The following is a 25,445-nucleotide window of genomic DNA, read 5'->3' on the forward strand; positions in this document are numbered from 1 at the left end:
GTGATTATTTTAATATTTCACTGCAAACTTCCATTTTTATTTTCCTCCATGGCTCCTTCAGTTTTTTTCTCCACATGAAGCCCAAATCGTTCGCCAATACCGTAATTTTCAAAAGCCAAAACAAACAGCCACCTGTAGGAGTGCTTATGACAGTTTTTTAAACGGTGGACAGCTGTACCTCTCACTCTGGCTTGTCGCTGTTATGTAAACGGCCATTGCTTATCTCCCACTCAGCTTTGCATAACGTTACACAGAGGTTTCCCACACTGCTTTGCATTTTTACCAGGGTATTTGAGCAGCAGGCTATTCTGTTTTCTTTCTCTTTTTTGAGATAAGAGCAATAACTTCCCCTCGTTTTTCGTTCTGGTTTATGTGTCTTCTGTTAAATTTAGTGCTTTGCTGCTTAAGGGTAAGGCTTCAGTGTAAACAGTTAAGCAGATGCCAAGTGGATGTCAACTGCTGTCACATCTCAGAATGACTGTTGTAGGTTCCATAGTTCCAGTACAATGTGTGTGACAGAGTAGATGAGGATAGGGAAGAGGAAAGCATGGATGTTTTATCTCTGCATGGTGTGATTTAAAGGAGGCGGTCTCCATTTGCTATCTTGCAGATATAGTATATTTTCAAAGCTACCGCCTTGTAAAAACAATTCCTCAGTGTTTATGGCACATTTAAACGAATAGTTCCTAAGAATGAAAAGCCATTTACATGTCATTCCAAAACTCGTACTTTCATCTGTGGAACACAGAAGAAATTTAGAACAATGTGCTGGTCACTATTTTCCATGCAATAACAATAAATGGAGATTGGAGTGTTCAAACTTCAAAAAGGCACCAAAAAAATGGTCTATTTCAGGGGTGTCCAATCCTGCTCCTGGAGAGCCACTATCCTGCAAAGTTTAGCCCCAACCCCAATTAAACACACCTGAACCAGCTAACCAAGGCCTATACTAGAAACTTCCAGGTTAGCAGGACAGAGTTTGGACACCCCTGCTCTATATGATTTGCCATAGTCATTTGAAGTCTTACCATAACTTTGTACGGAACCCTGCACATGACATTTGTAGAAATAAAATAAAAAAGATATCATGGCCATGAATTAAGAATTTGTTCCAACATTTTAGTCAAAATGTAATCATGGTTTAACTAAATTAAAACTAGGGAACGAATTACAATGTGGCCACAATAACAACAAGGAGGGAGCAAATTAGTAAAACGTGGCCTCAAGTTAACTAAAAGTATTGGGCGTATTAATAAAACAAGGCCACAAATGACTAAATCATGGGAATTCATTCTTAATCTTTGCATGTCATGTGTGGGAAACAGTCAACATTTTAGTCTATATTCACTGAATTACTTTTCAACTCCATTGAGCTGTTAACTGTTGCAGCCACTTCAAGTCAGTGAGTTTAACTTGAAAACCGAACCAGTCTGATTTGTGGGGAAATCCAGTTTTGTCAGAAAGCAGAGTCAAAACAATGATTCGTTTACAAATTTGACAACTCTAATCATAAACTCGCTTAAACTCGCTAGACTCGCTAAACTGCCAATTAGATCTAGGAGAAATGTCAAGATGTTCAGGAAATAATGATTTAATCTTCAGGCCAAAGCTATTATATAGCTTTCGAAGACTTGAAATAGGCTAAGTACAAGAGTTGTGTGTTTACTTTAATGAAAGTATCACATCCTTTTTGCAGCTTGAAGGTGCATGTTCATTTTAATTGATTGAAAAAAAATGCATCAGGTACACTTTTTCTAAATCCATCTTTTGTGTTCCTCTCGAGAGAAAGAAAGAAAATCATGCGGATTTGGAACGTCAGTAGAGTCAGTAAATTATGACCGAATTTTCATTTTTGGTTGAACCAAAACCTGCCTCGCTCTTTTTGCTGTATGTCTGCTCTAAACATCTGCAACACTGTTGGTTGGTTTCTCTCTTCCTTGCTCCGTTTGAGAATTCAAAGACTTTTCCAGACTTTTTTAAAATCCAAAACTTGTAAACCACACTAAAGCTCTCCAGGTACTGTGCAGAAAGTGTGAATTATGGTAATGGCTCCTGGCAGGGGAGAAAATAAGTGCAGTTATTAAAATGAATAGCTGCCGCTCATCCTGCGGTCCAGACCCCAGGCAGGGGTGGAGAGCCAGGCCTCTCAACTTTCTTCCGTCTCGTACCTACTCTTCCATCAATGTTGTATGTGTCTTCCCATTACATGTCAAAGCCCTCTCTCTCCGGACTTTTCCGTAGTTGGTTTGGCTCGGCACAGTGGCATGGTTAGGCCATTTGCCAGGTACTTGATGGCTACAGAGCCCTTGGCCCCATTCTGCCTAACGTTCTTAACAAGCTCCATAAGGCTGCCGACGGACCCAGTTTGTTCCTGAAGAACAAATCCACCCCCATCTTTGGCCTTTGAAGTGGGAATACTAGTATTTGGTACAACCTGACGTCATAGAATCCAAAAGTCAATCTTGGCTCAATAGGCTTAATCTTTGTTTTTGTCTCCATTTTCCGAAACATTTCTCCAAGTCTCTTAAAGTTCCCGTCACACACCATTTTTTTTTGTCTTAATGACAGATTCAAGACGTAAGACATTAATCCCAACCCTTTAAGTTGTGCAACCGTGCATGTGAGAGCAGGCAACAGATTTGCTTGTTCCGCTCTAGGCTATCCAAACGGTTGGTACCAAACAGCTGTACCGGTATGTTTTCTTTGATAGTCAAAAGGTCATGTAGAAAAGATCAGTTTACAACTAACTTTTCTCATATCCACTGATCATTTATTGAATGAACTGCAGGAAGTCGTTCGTTTTCGTTCGGTTCAGTGGAACTAGTTTAGTCTAAATATATTATTACTATAATAAAGATAAAGGTATCGGTTATGTTTTTAATGAACTACGGATGGGCGTCTCCTTCAAAGCAGCTGCTAGCTGTACAAACTTTATGATTAGTATCCAAGTTTTAAGTGTAATGGGTGTGTGTGTATGGTTTTAATAAGGTATTAAGGCGAACAGCTGGCAGTTGTGAGATCTATGCATTTGTTTCCACAAATAGCATCCAAACCAGCCTTTGACGGGAAATTATTTTCAAGGACTTAAAAGCATTAACTCTAGCATTAGATGTATTGACTATTTACTAAAATGTGTCACTGTGTATCAACCATCGCTCTTACTTTATTGTATTATTTCAGCACAGTGGTCTGATCCTGATTTAATCCAGATTTTAGCTGCGTACAGGGATGCAGGGTAAGCTGGCGAGCGACGATGAGGCCTGAGGACAGAGTTACGGTATAGCAGTCTTGGTTAGGGTGTTTGGTGTAAGAGCACACCGCTGGGGTGTACGATACAGTGTGAACCATGTTATTGCAGGTGTGTGTGCATATTACATCTGATTATGAAATATGTGAGACGTTTCACTACCACTGTTTTTTCAACTGCTCGGTCGGTGTTAAAGTGGCCATTTGAGGCTTTAAAAAAAGCAGTGAAATTTCCGCTCCTCGCATGAGAGCCGCAGAGAGAGAGAAAATGTGTGAGAGTACGTCTAGCTGAGAAAAAGATGAGGTTTATTTTAAGAAATGTTTGCTGGATGACGACTGACTGGAGAGGTCCATTATGGACTCTAAAGGTGGGGTCACATATGATCTAATCTCCAAGTCATGTGTGTTTGTGTATAAACACTGTCTTTGTCCTTAATGGGTGTTAATAAAAGTTCTTATTCCTTTTAAACCAAACAGGCACAATGTAGGCTAGTAGGGATGGGTCACAGTGGTTGACTAATCGTTCTGCTAGTTGTAGACTCTTTTCTTTTTTTTTTTGTAGCAAACCTTTTTTAAAGATGGATGTGTTTGTGATTCTCATTATTTTTTCAAAAGTTTTGTCCCATGTGCTTTCATGTCATGTCAGGATTACTGCAATTGACATTACTTGAAGATGATTGTTCATTCTCTGAGTTGTAATTATTCAGCTCTTTGACAATGCTTAGTGAATCTGTTAGAGGTTGTGTTGTCGATTACACCACAATGCTGTACATAATTACAACATTAATTCACATTTCTATGCTGTTACAAATTATAAAGGATACAGAGAGAACACCAGATATACATTTTACTGCTCAAAGTGCTGCCGTTTTGGTTGTTTAAACACGACATCACAGTGGTCAGGTGCTAGAAGTCAGAGCTCTTTGCAAATTCTGTTTCCAACCAATAATTATGAGGTTGACGCAGACACAAATGGGTTTTTACAAGTTAGAAAATTTTAATTACAGTAATTCTGACATGATCTGAACACATCATTACTACTGATTACTCAACTAGTCATTCAGGCAACCCACCAACTAGTTGATTTTTAAAAATGTGTGCATCCCTACAATATAACATAACATGGCGCTATTACTTACAAATCCTCTATATTCATAGAGAGGGGTTGGTCTTTATGCACTGCTGTACAACTTGCCGAATCTCTTGCGGTCTAGGTGGTTTTCCTCTCTGAACATAGTTGTCCCAATGCGCTCATTGACTCTCCGTGGACCTGTAAAACGCACTGGAGCCACAGGAGCTCAAGCGAGAGGCTCATTTGGGTTTCTATAAAAAGTTACAGATTGTAAAAACCGTGATTTAGTTTGGTTAAAAAAAAAAAAAAAGACCATGCTTACATTTGGAATGTTATTCTTGGACCAGAAGTTTGAGTTTGGTTTAATGTTGCCTCTTTTCCCTCAGGACAGGGTCTTGCTGTCACTTTGTTCCCCTGCGCAACTTGTTGTGCATCATCACGCTCCTTTGTTACATTTTAAAGGGGTGATGAATTGAGAAATAAACTTTCCTTTGAGCCTTTGGTATATAAAAGTTCATCGCGATATAAGAATATCCTGCAAGTTTCAGAGCTGAAAACGTCCTTGTTAGTCAAAGAAAAGCTTTTATAGACACCAGGCCCAGAAAACGAGAGCTCTCAGAATATGTCGACCACTGACGTAGTAGGACGCAGAAGAACCGCCTCAAGCCCACCCACCGACTCGTTGAGCGAAACGATGCGGAATCAATTGTAAACAAGATAAGAGGTTGAGACCGGATTTGCAGACATATTGAAATTAAGACACAATGCTGTGCCTTCTATATTGAATCCGACAGGAATGGTGCAACACACTTATGTGAGTAAAACGTGTTTTTATATGTGTTAGTATTGCATTGTTACAGATCGTTTGATATCTTTTGATTACATACCTTAGCACACGGTCACATGCTGGAGAAGGTGTTATTGGTTAATTCGTGATCAGAATTGAACTTGTAACGCCAGCTCGCAAAGCCCAAAGTCTCGCGCTCGCGCGCGTGTGTGTGTGTGTGTATGGTTTGCGGTTTCGAACGAAATGATACAGAAATAACATTCCAATCAATCGCGGGTGGATGAGAGATGAATCATTGTGTTTGTTTGATAAAGACATTTTGCGAGCCCTGGCTGTGGGCTGGGTGATTCATTCTGGTTGCCATTTGCCACACGCTGTCACTGACAGGGGAGCAGAAGCTCATTAAATATGCAAATCTTACCCAATCCTAGCCATGGGCGTTTACTTCCAAGTCTTCAGTGCGGCACGCCCATCAAAACCGATTTTTCAGAGAGCCTCCAAACCAAGGCAGAAAGTAACCGATTACTTATTCATTATGATGTTTTTGAATGTAAAAACCACACGAACGTCATAAGTTGACCTCAGACAACAGTATAAAAAATAAAAAAGGCAGTTCATGACACTTTTAACTGACTACAGTTTTTCCACAAGCTTTTTATCTTCAGTACCCCATAAGTCTCATTGACACCAAATCAGATAAATTAAATTTCAATTCAGTTAAAATTTATTTGTATTGCGCTTTTCACAATACATATTGTTTCAAAGCAGCTTCACAGAAAATGCATGCATCTACATTACAATTTAAAGTGATTTGTCCATGTTATGCATTTCAGAAAGGCACATTAAAGGATAACTAAACCAAAGCACACAGATTAGCTAACAATCTATAATTAATCAATATAATAATTAAGGCACAGAAATAAGTGAAATAATAATACATGTTGATAATGAAAAGGGTATATAGAGATGAGCATGGGTGCGTGTTGATGCAGAGCTGTGTCATCTGAAGTCCTCGCAGGAGTTGAGTCGTCTGTTCACAGGTGTTGGTCTGCTGAAGTCTATACGAGAATCTCGATCCAGACTGGAGTTGACGGACTCTCTAGTTACCTCGGGATGGGCGTCCCGAGATAAAACACATCCTTCTAAAAGGAAGTTATAATCCAAGAGATCCTGTGTACCAGTTTTTGATCCAATAAGTAATACCTCAGTCTTATCTGAATTTAGTAGGAGAAAATTACAGGTCATGCAATATTTTATATCTTTAACACACTCTGTCAGCTTGGGTAATTTAGAGATTTCATCTGGTCGTGCTGAAATATATAACTGAGTATCATCGGCATAACAGTGGAAACTAATTCCATGTTTTCTTATAATATTACCAAGTGGCAGCATATATATTGAGAATAGCAGAGGGCCTAACACAGATCCTTGCGGCACTCCATAATTTACCGACGTGATCTTAGATTGTTCCCTGTTTAAATAGACAAATTGGTAACGCTCTGATAGGTACGATATAAACCACTTTAATGCCTGTCCCTGAATACCAGTGTAATTTGTTATTAACCAAATATGTTCAGAAAAATAACTCATGGTCACTTAAAAATTCTGCTTGCACACCAAGGTTTAGGTGTAAAGTCATAGGCATTTATGTAGGCCTTTTTTGTGTGGGAGTGACTGATGAGGTTGAGTGATTGTGAATGAATCACAGCTGTCAATAGGATCAGTTTTATTACATTATTATTAACCCAAGTACAATCACCTCATCTGTTTATTGTTAAGATTGATTGACGTTGCATAAGCTATATGCATAAGCCAACTGATCTACTCATTGCAGAACATTACGACTTTAAAAGAAATCTTGTTTTGTCTCTGTAACTAGGACTGTGAAACAGGCTTTTACCAGTCAGGATTTGATTGGCTGACAGCTCATCACCAGACAGAGAGAGAAAAGCCCAAATATATTATGATGTAACAGTGGGAAAACTCTTTTAAGACAGCTCTGTGTTTTGAGGCTTTTATTTTGTCACTGATAAATTGACTTGTACACACACACACACACACACACACACACACACACACACACGCACACACTCACACACACACACACACACACACACACACACACGCACGCACGCACGCACGCACGCACGCACACACACACGCACACGCACACGCACACACACACACACACACACACTCACACTCACACACACACACACACACACACACACACACACACACACACACACACACACACACACACACACACACACACACACACACACACCAACCCACCAACTGACATTTAGACTATCTTATTATTAGGCTTGCTACACCCCCTCATTCATGTTTGTTCTTGCTTTTCTGAGATGTCAATCATCATTTTTCACCCTGATGACAATGAAAGGAAACTAGGTTGAGTAAAAAGGCAGCGCACAAAGCTGGACACATTTTCATCATTACATCATCACATCATCAGATTTGGCTCATTTCTTTAACAAAACAACCATAAAACAATATCATATATGTTAAAAACAATATCAGTTAATTTTATTTCTTCATCATTATTTTCTTGCTTTACGCATAAATCTAAAGTTTAGTGACGTTTGTACTCAAAACAAAAAGAAAATATAATGGTGTATAATTCCAGAAACATTTTATTATCTTACACATTAAAGGGGTGGTTCCGTGTTTTTTTTCTAGGCTTGGTTGTGTTTATGGGGCGCAGTATAACATGTCTTAATACTTCTTTTTTTTGAAAACGCCGTATTTTTCTTATATTTTACCTTTAGTCCAGACCGCTGTCTCCACTGTCCTTTAAATGGCTCATTTGCTTCCTGCTTCAATGAAGCCCATCCCTCCGAAAAACGCAATGGTCTTAGATTGGTTAGATGGCCAAATGTAGTTTGTAGTTCTGCAACAGCTCTCTCTCTTTCGTAATGACTGCGACGTGGCCTCGCCCACTTTGTTGCGTGTTCGCGGGGGCAGTGTTTATGTTAATAGCAAGGGTTTATGATGTCACCAACCCGGGAAGAAGCTTGTTGTAGTCCAAACCGGCCGTTTTTGTAGGCAATAAACTGGCATAACTTTAAAAGACAATATCTCCGTTTGCATTGAACTTTCATTGCTGTAACTTTGCAGATACTGTTTATGCTCAAGCAGCAACATTACACACTAACTAAAGTTAAAAAAGTGAAATCGCATGCAACCACCCCTTTAAATGAATCTTGAATGAACCCTTAGATGTTTTACTTAAAACAAAGGTAAGGACATTTTTTTTTTTACTGGTCCTAATGCTGCCTGACCTTGTTCTTAAGGTTATCATAGAAGATGAGGAAAAGAGTACATCTAGTTAGATAGAAAAAATGTCAATCCCTGAGCCATAGTCAAAACAAAATAATGGACGGTTAAATAAAATCCGTTTAGAAAGACAAAAATGTCCTGGACAAGTGTAGCTACATGCTAAAGCAGCTAGCTCTAGAAATTATGCCTGACTTTATGCTAGAAGTGAAAGAACACTTATAGCTGCTTAAGTTCGATTTCACATGTCATTGTCTCACAAAATGTCCCACATTTAAACACAAGTGGCGCTATAGTGCACTTTATCATATGTTGTCTTCTATGGTAGATTTCTTCTTTTATGTCATCCAGATCAGATTAGATACATTGAGTCCATCAACACCCCCAAAGCTTGCACAGTCCTATAACTCGTACTGGGTCGTCATTTAATCTGGTAACAGACAGTTTTGATATGTTTAATGTTGAAGATTGCGTTATTTTATACATGGATCTTCTCACATATGATATTGCTTGTTTCTGCTTCTTCTTTGCATGTGTTTAGATCTGGAGATCCTGTACTCTTTCACCCTGCCATATAACAGTGAAAACACAGAAAAATGGAAATTTCCATCAATGGCAGGGAAGTGTCTCACAATTTGAATAAAATAAAATAAAAACATATTTAAATTTTTTCTGTAGGAAAGCTTTTCATCACTTTTATTTGGTTCATTCACTTTATCTGGTTCATTGATTGAGATCAATGAACTGTATAATGTGTGTCATATTAGGCTTAGATATTGGTAGTCATATGTTTGTACTTAAGGCTCAGCGGTAGCGGGCTGATGCTCTTGACATTGGCACTGTGGGTGGGTGACTCTTTCTTCCCGTGGGACCCTGTAACAGATCTGAGAATGGCTGCTGTGATCCAACGAACAGCAGCTTGAGCAGCGTGCGACCGACATATTCTCGGTGATACACAGACGCACACACGCTGTATCGGGTCACCTCTACATTCGCCCGCCTGGTCATCACGTTTGATGTGGGCTCCTCAGTTTTCCTGAGCGTCTGTTCTTCCTGCGATCCTCACATTCCTCAGCCACATAACAGACCACCCGGTATTTAGATCGTCCAGGTTTACGTATCTCTACCGTGTCTTTCCCTCGACCCCTCGCCCCCAACCCTCGGGCCCATCTGGATCCACCGTAAACCTGCCTGCTCACACAGCCTGCGTCGTGTTCAAAGCATACGTGACCAGTCTAACACTAGACATTGAATCTGTCCTATCTAGTATCTCCAGTCTGGGCAATGAGGGTCTGTCTCCTCCATTAAAAGGGATCAAGACCTTTTTAGTCCTGTTTGGGGTTTTTAAGGTCGGATTTGAGCTGTTTGTGTCTGTGGTCAGCGTAGCAAAAGTTGCTGCAATGATGAATCATGATTCGTGTTACTGGAAAAGATAAAGACATTTATTTGTGACATGCAAATCCAAACAATGTCTTGAGTCAAAACTTTGCGATAACATCTGTTGTCTGTAGTTATGGTCCTTGAGATGTTTTCGTAGACTCACCTTTGACTTAAGCCAGAGTTTATTGTCTCATACTTTGGACAGACGATCTCTGTTTACATCCAGATGTACAAGTAACATCTAGTACACTCTCAAAGGTTACTCGTACACACTGTACACACTTACTTTTTTGTGTTTAGGTCAATAGTGTCCAGGAGAATTCTGGAGACCTGTGTTTTGTTACTTAATGTTTATAAGGGCGCTGTTTCCTTCTACATGAAGCTGAATAGCTGAGCTGTATATGGGAGAATTTATGGATGTCTGATGCAGGTGTGAGATCAGAGGAGATGTAATGAGGGTGGTATAACCATTCCCGTGTTTGTTCAGATAAGACTGTGGCCATTATCTCATCTGAGCGCCCTTTCAACATGACCGACGTGTATCCCGCCTGTGCGTAGGTCTTGTGATTATAGTGTAACACTTAGTAAAATGTGAGGTTGGATCTACTTCAGTGGTTAAGTAGGATTTGCTGAAAATGACTCGAAAGTTTCAGACCGTACGTCAGCCCAGTGTATACGATGGATCATTTGTTTGAAGATGCACAGTGTTTGTCCTTGTCGCTTTCTTTCGCCTGCCCTGTGTGTTTTGTTGTGGCTGTTTGCCTGTGACAAACTTTGTCTCAATTCTGAGCACTTGATGAGTCACCATACCTGAATGGGACGCACTCTGAGCATGCTGGGAAAAACAAATCACAGCAGTGCCTCTCACTTCCTTATCAGGCAGTGTTCTCTTCTACCTATTGTTCTCTTGGAAATCAGGCCATCAAACCAGTAAGCACAAGCCTTCTCAAAACCACTGGGGAATCTCCAGTCAATTCATTACGGCTCATCCATTATTTCGTCTGAACAACTCGCTGATTGACAAGTGAACAAGCCAGAATGTTTGCTTGTAACAAAGGCTTATAATACTTTTTTTCCACCACAGTTGCCAGTGATAATGTTTCTTTATAAAAGCAAGAAAAAGATTTGGAAAAGACTGAGTATCTTTGTGTGTTCCAAGGTCTTTACTCAGTTTCATGCTGAAGTTGATGTAAAACTTGGTGTGAGATCTGCATTTAACTGGACATAATTTGGGACTTTAAAATATTTTACAATAAGATTACCTTCAGCGGCTTCACAGAACTGGCTGTAGAGCTCATAGTGAGATTTACAAGCTGAAATGAGAGCCAGGGCCTGGATTCAATCCATACTGCATACGATTCTTAAAAACAACTTTCGATACTGAATGCAGTATGTAAGAACAAAACATTTTTGTTCTAAAAGAGAGAAAGGGAATTGCTGGACGCAAGCAGAATGATTTTCAATACTTATACGTTTATTAAAACACACACTGGAATGCAGCTTTCACAGCAATTACCATCTCATGACAATACAGTCCCGGGGAATCCCTGCCATCAGGCAACTCGTGAAGTCAATGAAATAAGCGTAAAGTCCACATGCTCTTGGGAAAACAAATTGACCAGATACATCGCAAAGAATTCTGCTCTTTACAAATATTTTTGTCGTCTTTTCCAGTTAAAATATCCGAAAATCCTCCTACTGTAATTTGAGAAGCAGCGATGCATAAGGTAGTTATTTTTTTAGAGAATGCATTTTTAATACATACAATTTTTTCAGAATAAACATTAAAATTAATGTTGTGGATAAAATGTAGCTACTTTTGTGTGCATATAGAAATCCACATAGCCATACTCAGACATATGCATTTTTAATTTTGGTCTAAAATAGTATGCTGGTATGTGATTTTGAGCACAGCCAAGGTGAAACTTTTTTACACTCCCAAATTTGAGTGCTATTAGGAAGTAAACAGCTTTGGGGGAAATTTGCAGTGATGTCGAAACAGCAGTCTATTATACCCTTGCCCATATCTTTACAAGGATTCTGATATAGCTGAGATTATTGCCCCTTTTATGCTTGGAAAAACGAAATAAGGATGTGTGGAGTTAAATAGGGTGTGGTGCACGTTTGTGGTGTCAGGTTCTCTTAGATTCCCCCATTCACCTTCAGGGGAAAAGAGAGATGGCTAGATACCGAGAAAAGCAGTGCAAATGACAAAACCATGCTCCAAACACAATCCATTTCTTGAGAAAAGTTCCAGACACTCCATGTGTCCTCTACCTGTCTCATTGAGATATTTCATGGCCTGTGTGAAGAACTGTAAAATGCGGAGAAAGTCATACATCATATTTTTGAGTGAGCTTTGTTTCATAATCGTGGGCTGCATTGAAGATTGAGGCCATTTAAAGTTACTGAATTATGTGATGAAACTCTATGCAGGACAAATGTTGTGAGCTCAGCCAGTATGAGAGAGATATAAAAGTGTTTTTAATTATTTCTGAGAGGCTAACAGAGTTTACCTGTAGAAAAGACAGCTTGAAAACAGAGCTAATAGCAGTTGATCCAGCAGGGGGCGATGTAACAGTTCCCAGAGGAGATTAAAGTTGGGAAATCTCTTGTGAAGTATATAATGCTTTTGGCTTTCCATAAAACAGTCTGACAAATTCACGTTCATGATCTCAGATTACATAGATATGATGTCTTGTATGGCAAACTCACTTTTTACATGCACACACAGTTCCTAAATGTACATTTTACTCAAAACATACACATAGACTCCTAGTAGTGATTGCTTTATTTACCTTTTTTCCCTCTGTATCCATAAATTAGCAGTTTTTAATATCAGATGAGAGACCGATATTAGAAACACAAAAGCACCATTATTGTTCTTTTAGTTCAAGTTTTGGAGTGTATTTCACATTTTTGAAGCATCCACTTGAGTCAGTTAGTGATCAAGATGATCAGTATGATTTGTAAAAACAAATCAATCAGAACCAGATCAGTATGATTCCTGAACAAATCAACCAAACTGCTTTTGTGAATTAGATCAGCAAACTAGATCCCTGAGAAGATCTGACTCCAAAGAACAAGATCTTGAATTCTCATGTTCACTTTTCTCATGATATCTCATGAATGTGAAAGCTTCATAATGGTGAGTATTGTGAATCATTTGTTTTTTTGAATGGACTATTCCTTTAACTTGTTCTTGGACCGTATACTTTGTGTTTCAATGTGTGCTGAAGTGTTATGGTGTAATTAGTGTGTGTGTGTGTGTGTGTGTGTGTGTGTGTGTGTGTGTGTGTGTGTGTGTGTGTGTGTGTGTGTGTGTGTGTGTGTGTGTGTGTGTGTGTAAATATGTCTGTGTTCGTACGCGCGTTTCTGTTAGCTAAACCGACACTGATTTCTTGAAATGTTAGAACACCAGAATTCGCAGAAGTGAAACCCGAACTGTCATTTTCTGTATGTGAATCATATGTTTGTGAGCACACATTCAATCTGTATAAAGTATCCAGTATAAAGTGTGTGTGTGTGTGTGTGTGTGTGTGTGTGTGTGTGTGTGTGTGTGTGTGTGTGTGTGTGTGTGTGTGTGTGTGTGTGTGTGTCTGTCTGTGGGTGAGTGGGTGGTTTGGTTGTCTGGCTGAACATGGAAGTTGATCGCTCTGGTGGGGACCTCCAATCATTCCCCTGATATGGTGAAAAGTGCAGTGCTGCAGAAATGCATTCCAGCACGGAGAGAGAGCAGCGCGGGTTCCACGACTATCAGATTCTCATGCACGCCTGTGGCTTTGGCCCAGTGCAGCCGCAGTGGTGGAGAGAGCGGTAAAGAGTATACATCAGTCGTTCTGAAGTGGCCAGACCAGACACAAATGTGGGCTCTCGTTGAAAATGAACAGTTCTGCCAACGCCAAGATGAAAGCGGGTGATGAGCGAGAAGTCCAGTTCTAGCACTTCACTATGCTGGCGGGCTGTGTGTGTGTGTGTGTCATGTGGCGTGGGTGATTTGGGCCCTGTCTGCATGTCCGTTCTCTTGATGCAGTCCAAACAGATGGATCAGCTTAAGTTAACCTCTGCTCAATCCAGTTTTATAAACATATGTAAGAGATAGAAATGCAGTGTTGCAAAACCTGAAATGTCAGGACAATGTTGATTTATCTATTTTATTTAATAATGAAAAGTATAGATATAAATAGTGCTAATGTAATTCATTCTAATTTAATTACTTTTATTAAAAAAAACCTGTATTTTTATTATCAGTAAGTGCAAGTTTGTTCACTGTCAGTGATGCCTGGGAATGTTTTTTTGCATGTGACAATAGTTCAACGTTCAATTTGTTTATGAAGCGGTTTTTGTTTACGTCTCCTGTAAAGAAGCGTGAAAGCAAGACCAGTTACTTTCCACTTATTGACCATTGTGAGATGTATGAATAATGAATGAATAGCTATCCATCTGGGACAAATAGCTGCCTTCTGAAGGAAGCATATCATAAATTGCCCAAGGCTTGAGTATTAACTTACAGTAATTGCTTTCAATTCATAAAAGTCTGTTCTACAAATGTAGCAAGTACATGTTTGTAAGCTAAAGATAAAAAAAATATTGACAATTCTCCTATCACACATATTTGGATAAGAATGCATTACATTAAGACAAATATTGTTTAGTCTCACAAGATGAAATGTTTAAACACAAAAATCGATAGTAAAAAGTTCAAATCGACTTCACAACTCCATGCAGGCCCTGCAAACTCCCTGTAAAATTAAACTTTTTGTGTCTTGCAAGCAGTGAAATGGTGGTTTTAGAGTATTGTGTTTGTTAGCATAGCAACATGCTATCAAATCGATTGTGAATTGAGTCAATTCATGTAAAGTGTTCTATTTGTGTGTTGCTTACATTTGCCGCCAATCTAATGTTCCAAATCAGTCACTTAATGGTCCATTTCATTTAGTTTTCTGCCTTAGAAGGCATGAAGGCGGTAGACACCAAGGCAAAGCTTGCTAGGTTTTGGAACAGAGCTAAAGAGAGTGTGTATGTGGAATAATAAAGCAGTGAAAGAGGCAGAAAACATCTTTGGACTACTAATAAGGACACCCATATGGTAAAAAGTCCCATTGTAGCATCGTGGCTATGCTAAATCAAATTAGCCCATTCTAAAAGAAGTCTCCAACAACCATGCTAACTAATGTTTTGAGTTTTTGACACAAATACTATGTGTGGGTATTTTCTACATCAGATCCCAGCCACAGTACGGGTTGAATCTATCAGGCTCATGTTTCCATGGGCAACTGTCAATCAAACTGGAAGGTGGAGCTTCATCTGGTTTTTACCTTTGGCTGAACGCTGAAATTCTTTGTGCCGGACTTTGTGTTGCCAAGAGAGAAGGAGGTTAAGCTAAGCAGGGGAGATGTATGTGGTTTTAAAACAGTCAGAAGGGGGCTTTCTCTCCCTTGCTTCCTTTCTTGTCGTGGGCCCTCGTCACTTCTTGCCTTCTCCCTTCCAAATGAAAAGATAACATTGATTTTTGTCACTCCCTTTTGTTATTCTCAGTGAGACGGGCTCCATCCATGCCAAATCAGATATGGAGCATTGCCTGTTTACTTATTAACTTGGCTTTCTATGCGTCCGCATGTCCGTAAGTGCCTTTGTTGGTGTTTGTATTTTTTGTCCGTTTGTGACCCGTAGACAAACAGAGCGGCTCGCCGAGAGACGGGCCACAGAAGGAGCAGATGTTGCACTGAAACACTCTCACTTCCTTTTATCAAGTGCACTGCATTCTATCCACTTCTTCTTTCCCTTCTTCATTTTATACTCCTCCATGTGATGAATATGTGTTTTGAATGTTGCGAGAATTATGTTTTGTGCTGTTTATAGGTTAACTTTAGCTTATTAGTCAAATCGTGGTTAAAAGAGTTGCTTAATCATTTTTTCTCTGCTACTTTTTCGACTTCTTTAAAACATTTTCAGATGAGACATACTTTAAACATGTACAGTATACAAAAAATTCAAGACTTCTGATATGGTTTCGTAACAGTCCACCTGATTCACGTGACCGTTAGGGGATTTTGATATGAGTTAAGTGATGTAACATCCTACACACTGACAGTGTGTAGGATCTGTTTTGATATGTGTGGGTGTTTTGGTGTTGCAGAGGAGGAAGTGATTATTTTTGTCTGAAAACAGATATGAGTAGTTTCACGTGCGGCATTTTGCTTTTGTTTGTTTTCGATTTCAGCTGATCTGAAACTCAGATGAAAGTGCTTCATTTCATTCGGATTGCCAAAAAATTTGACATGCTGAAAATACATGCACGTATTCTAGAAATATTTGTCAGAATGGCCAGCATGTTGAATGTTCGCACGTGTCTGTGTGTGCATATGCACGCAGTGTATAATTGAATCTCTCCACAATATGATCTAACACACCTGTTGGTGTGTGTGTTCTTTGAAATCCAAGACTTTGGATCTGTCACGTAAAAACATTTTTTTTTCTCTTTTCCCATCTGGCCTCGCATATTGGGAAAGAGACATGAGGAGCAATGACCTGATGTCCTGTATCCGATCCAGTACTCTCATTTTACTGTAATTAGATGATTTGATAATATACCAAGCGGCAACCTCCCACAATTTCTCTTGAAGCCAATACGGAAGTGACTTAAACTGCAATTCATCGACTGGCCACTAGGGCCACAGACTCTCATTGAGCCCCATGTTAAAATGCCCAACTTTACAGCAGAATAAAACATGTTTACAGCCTGGTACAAATTGTGCTTTTGGTCTATACGGCTAATTTTGCCCTTCATGACAACTGTGAGGGGGGGGGGGGGGGGGGTTATACTAATTGATAACTCATTAGTTTACATTATATAAAGCCTCAAAAAGTTCTGCATAATTAAGGGCGTGACCACTTTGAGTGATAGGTGGATAGCCATTTATCTGCTTTCTGTTAGTCATCGCGTCACTTCAGCTCCGCCCACATCCCGCCTTTTTGCCCTTTTTCTATTATCCGGGAGTGGCGCGCGATGACGCGCTGCCAGTTTGTCCCTACTTTACGCTTTAGAACTGCTCATCAGAATCCTATGGGTGACTTCATGGACACTACGTCCATATTTTTTTACAGTCTATGTAATATACGCTTTATTTGAACGGAATCTGCAGAGAAAGAACCCAAGAACTCCACGAAAGCAACTTTTGATTTTAATAATGTATTAGTAAATGTCGAAATTAACATGAGCTAAGATTAATACATGATTTAGAAGTGTTTTTCATTGTTAGTTTATGTTAACTATTTAGTTTAACCCTGTTGTAAAGTGTTACTGTAATCTTTCAAAATGAATATCCAGTTTTCATACTGTACATTATAATGTTGTAATGCCTATATTTAACTTTAGTATTTAAAATGACTCATATATTTTTTATATATTTTACCATTATATATTTTATTTTAACATTTGATTTTACATTGTTTAAATCTATTCCATAAAATTCGGAGTTTTCTTTCTCAGAATCGTTGTTCCAACCCATCCACGTCGGGTTGTTTTTGTCGTCACCTACTTGGAGGATGACCACATGTGTGATGGACAAGAATAAGACAGAGGGAACGAATGATCCTAAAAGTCCCATAAACCAAATGATTTGTTAAATCTATGGGGTGCGAGATCAAACACATGGAAAATGAAGTGTCTGGTAAGTCCAGCAGTAGAGGGACACATATGCTGAGATGAATTAGGATGAAAATGATTTCACAGATCTATAGCACTTTTTTGCTATTTTTATTTCAATCTTTCTGAACATGTGCAAGGCACATGCGTCAGCTGAGGCTGAATCTCTTGACTGAGATTTTTTTATGTTCTCAACAGCTTCGACCTTTCCATGTCCATGATGGGCCTTAACCTAAACCTCATGTAGTTGAGCTTTGACATTTTAAATTATACTTTGTAGGGTAAATCAATCGTAGGTAATAATATGGCTAGCAAACGTGTCTCTGCCATTTCAAAGGTGTCTCAAAATTTCAGAAGACGTTATCAGTATATTGCGTAACTTCCTGTCCCTGTGGGTCCTTCCATGGTGCTGGACAGGAAGTTGCTGGTATCTTCTTTCTATCCTCATTCATCTCCTCATTTATTTTCTTTTCCTCGTGCTCTAAAGCTCCTACAGGAGCTTTTCAGTGACCTACTTTCATGAAAACTCAATAGCAGGGCTTGTGCCAAGCGCTCTCGTGTGCCAGCGGTTTCGCCTAGAAAGACAGGTTTGAGGTCTAGCCGTGCCAAGGTGCATGAGAATGGGGGAGATCGCTTGTAAACCCCTGCGCTAGGGAACATGTCGCAGTCTGCCTGCCGTCATCGAAGCCGGAGCCCCTTGTAGAGGTAGCCATGTTGGTGCTGAGCCTTGTGGTCGTTAAAAGAGATTTATGGCGCCCGGTGAAGTTAATATGTATGAACGAGTGGGAAAATCAGTCGTGTAAATTACAGGATGTCTTATATTGGGCTCTTAACTCAGTTTTTTAATGTGCCCAGTTCTCCAACACCCCCCTAAGCCACCCCACCTCTCCCTTCTCTCCGTTTATCATTTTCTCTGCAGTCTGGTTCACCAGCTTCCAACATCTAGTCCGCACACAGACCTGCATAATGGAAAACCTACATCATCTTTACGCCGCTCGCTTCCCGTCTAGAGCGCTTTACTGTTACCCTAGATCCACAGGCTCAAACACTGTCGTCTGCATATTCCATGGGACCCGTACAGTTCCCAACTCTTGCAGCTGTGCTTCCTGTAGCCGTGACGTTGGCGTGTTTGGTTGGCTTGGGGGGACATGGAAGAGTTTGGACAGGTTGCAGTGTTTTTTGGTGGGTCACCCTAATGAGCAGCTCTTCCACTGAACCAGGTTTATGGGGCGGCTGCCAGCGTCATTAAGAGTGCCTCATAATTGCCCTTTCCAGCCAAAACCCAAAGCTGAAACATCTGTTGGCCCCCATCCTCCTATCCCGATTTCCTCTCCTCTTCTCCAGTTCATGCCCTGCACCATATACAATTAGAACCCATGCCAGCCTGTCCCCCCTGCAGCCCGGCCATTACAGGACAGTTATGTTCTCACACTCACTAAGAGGAAGTTTTCTCTGCAGAAGTACGGTTTTTATGTACTAAGTGTAATTTGTTTAATAAGTAGCATTTTCTATTACCGTAGTTTACCCTACTGAGACAATCCACACCAAATAAACTGGTGACTAGCTTAGTTCACCCACATAGAGAGGTATAGTTTACGCAAAACTGAAAATTCTGTCATCATATCCTCACCCTCATGTCGTTCCAAACCTGTATAGCCCAAATGACTTGAGTTTTGGCATTAACGCTTTACAGTCCAACGTGTACAGTCCAACACGTATAGCCTTGATATTTTGCACGAACCGTGTCCAGTGTCTATGCGGTTTTTCTCCAGAAGTTGTACTCATTTAAAAGAGAGTTGCGTGTTCTCCTAACCACCTCACACAGGTGTATATTGTTGTTGTAATCTTCAGCACCCTAATGTACAATTAAAAACCAAAGTATACTTTGGGCTTATGACTATCTTCTATGGAACACAAGAGATCTTTAAAAAAATATCTCCACTCTTTTTGTCCATGCAATCTGTAACACTTAGACATTAGACTAACTATAAGTAACTTTGCAACTACATGTCAACTACCACTGTCCTGAAGACTTTAGGTCCATCCCCGATTATACACACATGAACCAGCTAATCATGGTCTTACTAGGCATAGAAACTTCCAGACAGGTGTGTTGAGGCAAGTTGGAGCCAAACTCTGCAGAACAGTGGCCCTCCAGGACAAAGTTTGGACACCCCTGCTCTAATGAGAGTTAGTTAACATGTAGTTGCATTTACTGATATAATGGCAGAACTTTAAAGGGGACATCAGATGCCCCTTTTACAAAATGTAAAATAAGTCTCTAATGTCACCAGAATGTGTATGTGACTTCAAAGCTCAAAATACCCCACAGATCATTTTTTATAGCATGTTGAAATTGTCACTTTTTTTGGGTACGCAAAAACACGCTGTTTTTGTGTATGTCCCTTTATATGCAAATGAGCTGGTGCTCCCCTTTCAAGAAAAGGGCAGAGATTCAAGAGCTCATGCAACAACAAAACAGAACTATGTCAGAAACTAGCAGCGTTCAGTTCGAACCAGAGTCAGACAATGATGCATACAGACACAGAGAATATATGCTGCATAAAGTTTGAACAAGTATAGTTTAGTTTAATTGCAGTTATAACTTATGTTGTCTTCTTGCTTTTATCCACTATTAGTACAAGCGTATTGTAGCAGACCCAGTCCGAATGATGGCCAAAGCTTTACTGATTAGTTTTATGAAGTTTAGTGTTCATCACACAAAAGATGAAGCGTCCTTTTTTACTCCAGAAAATCACCATAAGAGCTGAATACACTGTACAAGAAGTGCGCACTAAAGTCTTAGCCATAAACTCTATCATCAACATACACAGCGAATTACACAAAACACTTGTTACAACTAACAGTAAACCAATATATACAGATCTTATGCCTTTTCGGGGTAGGTGAAACTTCATATCCGTAAAACAACTGTAATAAAGTTTGCACTCTCCCTTTCATTACTGCCGTGACCAGTATCGCTCCAGAGACTATAAGCTGGATCACAAACAGTTGGTACTGATCCATCCTTGAGCTTTAACTTTTTAGCAACACCTGTCTTGAATTGTCCCTCGTTGAATTGTCCCAAGGCAATGCACCTGCATTTCTTACAAGATTTTGTCACTATAGCTGCTCGAGGGCGGAGAAAATGCCAGACAGTGTACAACTAGCAACTCGTTTTTTCACATGCTTGCAGAAAAATGCTTACCAAAACAAAGTTAGGTTGTCCTTTTTCTTATTTTCTGGGATGGTAGAACCAGGGACCCGATTATAGCACTTAAACATGGAAAAAGTCAGATTTTCATGATATGTCCCCTTTAATTTCACAAGTCGCACTTACATATAATCAGGTATAGTACAAAATATGCTTTTTTGGCGTGCTGTCCAAGGGGAGGGCTTCGAGTTCGGAATTTGGCCTGAACCCAGAACAACCCCCCACCCCATCCCTGGCTGGGATAGAAAGAGTAGATAGACAGTGAGGAGTTGGGGTGGAGGAGCGATGCTGGAAAAACTGTCATTGAACAGAGGTAAGTCGGCTATATACAGTATATTCCTCCTCTCGTGCTGATTCTGTAGATTATCTGAATGTGCACCTCCCAAACTTTGTTAAAGGGGTGGTAAACCACGATTTCACTATTCTAACTTTAGCTAGCGTGTAATGTTGCTGCTTGAGCATAAACAACATCTGCAAAGTTACAACGTTCAAAGTTTAAAGCAAAGGGAGATATTTGCTTTTAAAGAAATCAATTTCTAAGGACTACAGCAAACGGCCAGCAGGCGACTACAGACATTCCTCCAGGGTTGGTGACATCACCAGCCTCAATATTTACATAAACCCCTCCTTCGAGAATATTAAATAAGGCGGGGTGAGGCCATTTTGTATCGCTGTTGTCGTGGTATAGTTAGGCTGGAGTGGTGTTGCTGCAATGCCGACGAAATTTTCATCCGGATTGCAGGTCTGGGGTACTTGCTTTGTTCAGCCTTCATAGGGACGGGGGTGCGTTTAACATACAACATGTTATCTGCATGTGTGTATGAGACAGAGGGGAACAGGCGCGCGCGGGGCTCCCGCTGCACATCTCACGGAGGAAAACTTCCACAATCTTCACGAGTTCAATACAGGATTCGCACAACGTCAGCTGCGTGAGACAAACACTGCCAGTGTGTGGATGCACGACGCGCGCGGGGCTCCCGCTGCTCATTTCACGGAGGAAAACTTCCACAATCTTCGCGAGTTCAATGCATGATTTGCACAACGGCTTGTCCTGAAAGCTGGATTCACAAACAGAAGCTGTTTACGGGCCACAACCTGTAAAGCCCCGGGTATACTTCACTTACCGCGCCCGGACGCGTCACGCGCGCAGCCCTGTCCGCGCGTCTTTCAAAGTATACTACACCACGGATGCGCATGGATGATCGCGTTCGACACATGCGCAGTAAAAAAATTGTCTATGCTCTACCAGACATCGGAGTCCTGTCATCAACGGGACATTCGCTGGGCATGATCGGAGAAGAACTGTAGTGCATCCACCATTACAACATAGTTTGGGAGAAACACTGAAGAATCAAAAATTCTCTCTTTTTTTTTCAAGCGTGTTGTTTTTAAACCGGTCTTTGCACACTCTTCTTCGACGGCTGAACACTGTGCTCAATACTGTGCGTATTGCCACCTAGTGGACTCTTCTGTACTGCTGGCGCATGCGCTGTTGCACGTGGACCGTCCATGCGGTCTCGAAATTTGGGCTGCGCGCGGACGGGGTGTGCGGCCGGCCGCGAGCCCTCCAAATGACGATACCCGGGCCTTTAGTCTGATTTATTTTTCATCGATGTGTTTTCCTGTAATAGGTTAATTGTACGTTGTAGCAAGGAAGTAAACAGATGACAACGCTGTTCTGCAAACCGGTCTGTTAAATGCTCATTCATACTTAACGTTATCCGAAGAACACCTAACGTTACAAACACTAACGTTAAAATCTCAACAGCGAACTTGGCATTAGTGTAAATGATTCTTTGATTAGAGCTTTTATGTATTATTTATCTACAGGCATGCTAAACATGGTTCTGTGTGTGATTTGGCTAACTTACTAGTAAAGCCAGTGTTTAGTGTTCATTTTGGGTTAATAGTTCTTGCGACAGATATCTGGCTATAATCGTTCTAAAACTACAAAAGTGTAATTCAGTAGCAATCACTATAGATCCGCAGTCTTTACTCTTGAGGACTGAACAGGTTGAACAGGTTCTGCTCGATCATCTTCACTAAAATGTTCTGTGTCTGATTCGGGCTCAGATTGGTGTGGTTTTATTGACGCCATTGTTTCTAATACTGACTAAAGCACAGCCTCCAGGTAAGGGGCGTGGCGTTTCCGAAAAACGTGCACTGCGGTTAGCGAATCACAACACACTGGGCCAGCTAACCAATCTGAGCCCATCGCGTATTTTTGAGGGACTGGCTTCATAGAACCCAGAAACCATCAGACCGTTTTACAAGGAGGGACAGAGCAGTGTAGAATAAAGATCAAATATATGAAAAATAATGATTTTTTTTTTTTAAACGAAGCATGAACACGTTACATTGCACCCCACAAACACAATCAAGCCTTCAAAAGAATGTGTTTTACCATCCCTTTAATAAAGCATAAATTTTGAAAAAATTTAAATTTAAATTGTCAGATATGCCTCTGACCGTCCTGCTGGTTTGGCCTTTCTGGCTTCCAATGGAGACGTGAACAATTATGAACTTAAAGAGAACAATCCCTCATTGTCCCACCCGAGGTCCCTAATTCACTATGTGTGACAGAGGGAAGGGCACTGTTGCTGTTCAGTCATCTGCCTGATAATTCAGCTACTGTCTGTCGCACTCTGCCTCGAGTCCTTTGTGAGGAAAAAAAAGGCGAGTACTAAAGATGGAGAGCAAGAGAATGACAAAGAAAGGGTTCCTGCACACACTCTTTCATGTAATATCCTGCCATTCATTCCTGTGCAATGCCAAAAGAATAGTAAGAGACTATGCAAAAGAATATTGGTAACACTTTACAATAAGGTTCATTAGTAAACACACTAGTTAACTACATTAGTTAACATGAACTAATAATGAACTACACTAATAAAGCATTTATTTATCTTTGTTAATGTTAATTTCAAAATTGTATTAATGCGATTAGCATTAAGCTTTGTATCAGTAGAAACCCAGTAGTATATTCTAATTATCGTACTTATCCCCCTCATGTCCCCCTGAGACGAGAGAATTATGCATTTTATTTCTGGAAAAAATCCTCCGATAACGCAAATATCGTCATTTTGTGTCATCTGAGGATTTTTTGGCCAGAGGCTAAAGACTACAGCCTGTAGAAGGAGCTAGTTCCGCATGTTTTCAACCCGCCCATAGGGGTGGGATCTCACTCACAGAATGTAAATGTGCACGGCCGCTCAGCTCAGGCATTCATAACGGAGCAGTGCAGAGCAAAGTGAGTGTTTCAACTTTTCAATGAATTCCTATGAAAGTTAAGCTTCCATAAGCATGATCTGAAAACGCGCTAGACTGGACACGCGCCGTGAATGACTGCCGCGCTTACCTCAGCTCTGCTCAGCTCTTCGCTCTTGTGATGAATGAAATCTGACTCCTGCTGCGTTTGTCCTGTGACTTTCGTTCGGCTCACTCACACTTTATTGAAAAGACACGTTTAGTTTTTAATTGTAGTGTCTATTCTCCAACTGAATGCAATTATTTTATTACTATGAAAATCAAAACAACGGTGGGGGTGGTGTCCTGGTGGGCAAGTGATAACCAATATTCTTTGGCTTTGGGAGTGGCTTTGGGAGTGGCCTCGTTGAGCAGTGAAGCAAGTGCATTCTGGGAATTGTTGTCTTTCATCCACATGAGACAAAAATGCATTTTCTGTCTTTTCTCAGTCTAGAAGGCACCAAATTCAAAAATAATTTCACATTTCTACAACATAAATGACCCAGTTTAAATACACATTCATCTTCCAGCACTAAAGTACCCCTTTAATGCACCGTGAACTAACATGAACAAACCATGAACAACTGTATTTTTATTAACTAACGTTAACAAAGATTAACTAATGTTGAACAGAGGAACAGAGATTAACTAATACAACCTTATTATAAAGTGTTACCATATATATTTACATATATGTGCATGCAGCATTGCAACAAGAGAGGAAACGGATGCTGAAGCGCAGATGTGCATACAAAACTTGTCATGACAGCTCCAGCAGATGACAAACAGTCACGAGTGTTTGGCTAAATTTGTCTACTTTCTTTCTTAAGCTGTTTTCACACTCAGTTGAATTTCTTGGTACAAACCCAAGTTCAAAGGCAATTTTCCTTGTTAAGAAATGCGTTATGCTATATGTGACCAGGAGCAAAGATTTAAATGATGTGTCATCTATAATGCTTCACTTCCGTGATTTAGGATATGAACTGAACCCTAGACCACCTTTTCAAGCAGGCTGTTCAGAAAACAGCTGTCGCAACCAATCAAACAAACGGAATTCTGGTGACACATGGACTCTAACCACGAGCTTTAGTGGAAAGCACGTTTACACTGTTATTGCACAAACTTGGGTTAGAGTTTCTAACACTACATTGCTAATCTGATTTGATGTTTTATATATTTTTTTAACCAATCGGACTTATGGTTTTCAAGTAGCAAATGATCAAATTAACCCCAAATCTCTTATGCTTCCAATGTCTGAAATCCTACAGATTTCAAGTTTCAACCACCAAACCTGTCTATCCATCTATCCATTCCTTGTTCTGTCAGTCATTCAGTCAGTCTGTCAATCGAAATGACTCCTTTTTGAGTTTGTCTTCCTTCTTCGAGCCCTGAGCATGTGCAATTTACTGGGATCTTTATTGTCATGCTATGTCATCCCATGTAGTGCCCTTGCCATCTGAGCTGGCATGTTCTGGTTATGTAATAACGCCAGCATGACTGGTGACTTCAGACGCGAGTCAATCCAAACAAGCAAAGAAACTCTGACTCAAAT

General features: G+C 40.3%; 1 protein-coding gene across 2 annotated transcripts in view; it reads left to right on the top strand.

Annotated features, from left to right (window-relative positions):
* Nucleotides 1–25,445, top strand: part of tmem229b (transmembrane protein 229B) — a 108,663-nt gene that overhangs the window by 20,080 nt on the left and 63,138 nt on the right. The window lies entirely within an intron of this gene.

This window comes from Gobio gobio (assembly GCF_949357685.1).
Source record: "Gobio gobio genome assembly, chromosome: 13".
Lineage (NCBI taxonomy): Eukaryota > Metazoa > Chordata > Actinopteri > Cypriniformes > Gobionidae > Gobio > Gobio gobio.